Here is a 5,302-nt window from a genome sequence, read left to right on the forward strand (position 1 = left end):
GAGTTAAACCATGAGAAAATTGCACCAGGACCACATAATTCTGGTTCCATGTATAATTGCTTAAACTGATATTTCTTTGACCTGATGCCATAGAGAAGCAGCTCTATGATTTTTTTTTTTTACCTTGTTTACTGATGATGACTTTCACTCAATTAAGTCATCTATATTCTTATTGGAATCCTTGTGGAAATTTTCTCTTTGTTCTGAGTGTTAGGAATTTTGCTATGTCTTATTCCTCCTGAGGATGTGACTTGTTTAGTCTTTTAGGATATTGTAAAGTTTACAAGTGATCATTTATCCTTTAGTTTCAATATCCAGAGAGGACTCCCTGCAAAGAACAGAGCTCATCTCTAAATATAAAACAGGAGAATAAGATCAGAGTTGACACATGAGAGAGACTGATGAGTCATCTTAGTATACAGTAATCATGAAGTTCCTTCTGCTCATGACTATGCGAGCTGGAACTCCCTGCTGAATGATAGAATTGGTTCTAGGCCTCCTAGGTTAGCTAATTTTACCTATAACATTAGATTATTCTAATTATTATTATTATTATTTTCTTAACATTTCAAATCTTGTAATGAAAAAAAGAAATTCATTAAATAGCAAGCTGTTCATAGATGAGACAAAAAATAAAACACAATTTTAAAGCTTCCAATTGTTTTCCTCACTAATCTCTTTAGACTTCAGTATTTGGAGAACAGCCTGTCTTTCTTTTCCTTACTTAAAAAAATCCTAATTGTATCTAAACATGAAATAATAATAATTAGTTTAAAATTTCAGTGTGAAAATATTATAGTCCTATATTTGTAGATGGTTTTGTTGAGCATATATACACTATATGCAATATTTAGTTACATGTTTGTACACTATAGAGTTTAATTTCATTATCTTTTCAACACAGATAATTTCAGTGACCATTTTAACACTGTAAAGATCTGATTGACACCATGTATTAAATTTATGTACAATCATATTTAAAAAGAGAAAAAAGAGGGGAATTCATTTGATGACTCTCTTGAATGCTTTCCTCTCAAGGATTATGCTTTGTTGGGAATAAGATCTTGTTAAATGCAAAATAAACTTTTTTTTTTTTTTTTTTGCATAAGGTACTGTTAGCTCTAGAAAAGATCACCATCCAGAAATCCTGACTAAACACAGCTGGGCTGTTGAGGAAACAATTAGTGAGAGTGCATCCTGAAGATAAACTTGTCCTGAAGAGAAAAAATTCTCAGCTTTCAGCTTTCAATATTTGAAGTGTGCTTTAATGATCAAAATGCCTTCAGGGATTGCCTTTAATTTTCTTTTAGGGGTGGAAGAAACACATCTTCACTGAGTCATAGGCATGGGAAATCTGTGCATTTTGGAAAAATTTTCAAAGTCTGAGATTATCTTTTAAGGTAATTACAAAATTTACAGTAATCTCTGTAGACTTCCTTCCCTGAAGTTGTTACAAGGAATGGGGTTGGGTATTTTACACAACTTTATTTCATTTACTCCTCAAAACTCTACAATGTAGCCTTTTTTATAATTAAAAAATTAATAAGTAAATTAAAAACAAAATTAATTTTATTTTTCAGCAGTTTTAGATTAATAGGAAAATTTCACAGCAAGTGCAGAGTTCCCATAGATCTCCTCTCTACCCTACCCCCAAAGTTCTTCCTTTGGGGACAACTTGTATGAGTGTGGTACATTTCTTACATCTTGGCAATGACACTTTTATCAACTCAAGTCCATAGTTTACATCAAGGTTAACATTTTGTTTTGTACATTCTATGGGTTTTGACACATGCATAATGCCATTTATCCACCATTATAGTATGATACAAAATAATTTTCCCACTCTAAAAATGTTCTATGTTCTGCCTAGTTTGTCTCTCTACCCATCCCCTCAAGCCCCAGCAACCTCTGATCTTTCTATTTTCTCTGTAGTTTTGCATTTTTCAATATATCATATAATGGGGATCATACAGTATGTAGCATTTTCAGATTGGCTTCTTCTACTTAACAATAAGCAGTTTAACTTCCTCGTTGTTTATTTATGGCTTGATAGCTCATTTCTTTTTATCACAGAATAATATTTCATTAAAAGGATGTACCAAAATTAGTTTCTCCATCCACTTACTAAAGGGCATTTTTTTTTTTTTTTCGGTACGCGGGCCTCTCACTGTTGTGGCCTCTCCTGCTGCGGAGCACAGGCTCCGGACGCGCAGGCTCAGCGGCCATGGCTCACGGGCCCAGCCACTCCACGGCATGTGTGATCCTCCCGGACCGGGGCACGAACCTGCGTCCCTGCATCGGCAGGCAGACTCTCAACCACTGCGCCACCAGGGAAGCCCTGAAGGGCATTTTAATTGCTTCCAATCTTTGGCAATTATGAATAAAGTTAAGCTAAACATTCATTTGTAGAAATCTATGTGAACAGAAGTTTTTAATTCAGAGTGTGATTTTGCATTTGCCCTAGTAATGAATGAGACTTCCTGTTGCTCCACATCTTAGTCAGCCTTTGGTTTTGTTAGTGTTTTGGATTTTAGCCATTCCAATTATGTGTGCAGTGATATCACATGATTGTTGGTGTAGCTTTTTTAACTATTGAAGTGGTTAAAATAAGGGTTTTAAAGTAGCCAGCCTGTGAGTATTCTCGCTATTCTGATTTTGTAATAATCAGGGCAGGCTAAACATTTGCAATATGAAGACCATGCATATGTCCCCACACCTAGTTCTTTCCCTAGGTCTAGTTCTATAAATGCTGATGATAACCAAGTTTGACATATATGATGCATCTTATGTAGGAGATGTCTGTGATCCTAAGTATCTGATCAACCTTAAGAAATAACAACACAGCTAGTGTAATAACTTTTGTATATAACCATTGCTAATTTGATGATTACCAGTTGCCATTAAATGAATTGTAAAATTATCTTTTTTATTTTCTAGAAAAAAAAAAAGGAGCCAGAGGTCCTGATATTTCATTTTGTCTCTGATACTTCCTAGTTGTGTGATCTTAGGTGAGTTCACTAAAAGCATTGTGACTCAGTTTCCTTTTCTGTAAAATAGGGTTAATAATACTAACTACTTTATAGGGTTACTGAAAGAAAGAATGAACTGATACAGTTAAAATGCTAGAATAGTGCCTGGGGTGTCATAAGTCTCCATGAATGGTAGCATATTATTAGCATGCTGAAGCTAATTTTTGAAATTAGAAAAAAATGTTATGTATCTTGCTCAAATTTACCGGTTTAGAAAGTAGAGCAGCTACAGCTGAATTTCAGGCTGTCTCTTGAGCTTATGTTCTTTCCAATATCCTATGAAGTTTTTAAAGTTGATTTGTGCATGGAAAGGCAGTGCCCCCATTTTCAAAATTTCTTGGCATTTCAAGTGTGAAGCAATTAACTCCCAGCTGTACATTATTCTAGAGCACAAGTTGCCTAAATAAATGAAGCCAACAGAGTGCATCTTTGGGGCCCTCTGCTCCTCTTTTCTTGCTAACAGTATCCCTTGTAGGCCAGCAAGTTCCATTTCTTGCTGTTCTTATCCTTCCCCTTCTGGCTACCCAGAAAGCCCTGTTGCTCCTGCCCTTTCATCCAACGTTATATGTTATAGCTATTAAACAAATCACTGACGATTTTATATACAGGTGTTTTACTTTTATTGTTATTATTATTTTGATTTTATTTAAGAAGGTTCATAACAGAAAATAATGCCACGCCTTTGCAACTATTTCAATAATAGTAGGTTAATAGTTAATAATGATAATAATAATAGTTAATAATAGCGGTGGTTTCAGTAGGTTTAAAAGAATACATTTGCACTGTAGGCAGAAGACATACTTAGAAAGCTGGGTTCAAATCTTATCTATCTTTTTATCCCATTGCACCTGTCACATCCCCCAGCATTCATTAGTTACATGAAATGTGTATTTGAATAAGTGAATAACACATAATTTGGGCCCACCAACTCAGAAGGGATATGCAAAATCAATTACATACAAATGAATTGGATGCATTTACTCTTGAAAGAGAACATAACAGAGAGGGTCATTGGATAGCTACAACCAGGCATGGGAGTAGTTTCCTCTTCCAGCTGGACAGCCTAAGGAGCTGTTAAACTGTGTAGTTTTCAATGGAAACTTCATAAATTGCTCATTCTACTCCATCATCAGTGTTGGCATCTTTGTTATGTTCTTAATATTCATTAGTTTTATAAAAAATTAATAAGCTATTGTTTCAATGTACTTTTTTGTAATTCATTTTGCTGGCTCTTAAAATATTAGTTTGAAATGAATTGGATGTCATTTACCTGTCATGTTAGTGCTTTTACAAAAGAACTAGAGCTCAGCCCATCAAAAGTATAATTATTTTGTTGTTGCTGCTATTGCTGTTCTAACTCTTTTAGATGAAAATCTCAACTATGTAATGCATTTACATGATTATTTTGCTGGAATACTCCAAATTCAATTTCAATTTTTATCAGTGCCTTGGGGTCATCATTTGAACAAGTTATTTCAGTGTGAGGTAAGACAATGGGTATACATTATTACACTATGTGAAACAACTTGTTTACAACCTAAAAAGACACAGGATTTCCCCTTTGTAGTATTTATGTTTATGTGTGTATGTGTACAAAAGTGTGTGATTTCTTAATTTCACCTTCCTCATTCTTAACTATGGCTTTTTATTGCTACTAGTGCCTTGCTTGTACTAACCCCTTTATCTTGTCTTTTAATTATTTTAATATTTTAAGGTTTGAGCAGAAGATATAAAATGTTTATAAACCCTATAGTAAATAAACCACTAAACGATTTCCATGCTATCATCTTCTATCCTACATGAACACGGAATTAGTTTTCTCAGAAGCATACATTTGGAATATAGTTTAGAATCTTGAGCATTATAAGAGGTTAAATTCTTGGAAGATAACCTAAGCCCAGAGTGAAAGATGCTGGTTTGAATTACAGCCTCATCACTTATGAGGTTTGATAGAGTAACTGTAGAATTTGTTAAACGGTAGCTGTTATTATTATTCTTATGATTATATTTGCTTTAGCTTTCTTTTCAGGAAAAAGCATGCACTCACAATCTGAAAGCTTCATATCACGGTTGTGACTCTCAAGGAAGACAATGTATATGACAGTTTTCCATCAGCTACATACAAATGTCAAGTTTGTCTCTCTTACCCTTTCATGTACTTGGCCCTCTTCCAGAGCTTTGAGGTTGCCAGAAATTTAACATAGAATTTGATAGGTTGTCACAGGACTATGTATTTAATTTGTACACATAATTTGACCTCTATTTGTGTTGTT

General features: G+C 34.3%; 1 non-coding gene across 1 annotated transcript; it reads left to right on the forward strand.

Annotated features, from left to right (window-relative positions):
• Nucleotides 1-2,629: 2,629 nt before the first annotated feature.
• Nucleotides 2,630-2,761, forward strand: LOC113632212 (small nucleolar RNA SNORA72). The gene has a single exon (XR_003437731.1). It is a non-coding gene; the product is annotated as a small nucleolar RNA SNORA72 (small nucleolar RNA).
• Nucleotides 2,762-5,302: the final 2,541 nt, after the last annotated feature.

This window comes from Aethalodelphis obliquidens, unplaced genomic scaffold, assembly GCF_003676395.1.
Source record: "Aethalodelphis obliquidens isolate GAN/ISIS:26980383/991018 unplaced genomic scaffold, ASM367639v1 scaffold35, whole genome shotgun sequence".
Taxonomy (NCBI): Eukaryota; Metazoa; Chordata; class Mammalia; order Artiodactyla; family Delphinidae; genus Aethalodelphis; species Aethalodelphis obliquidens.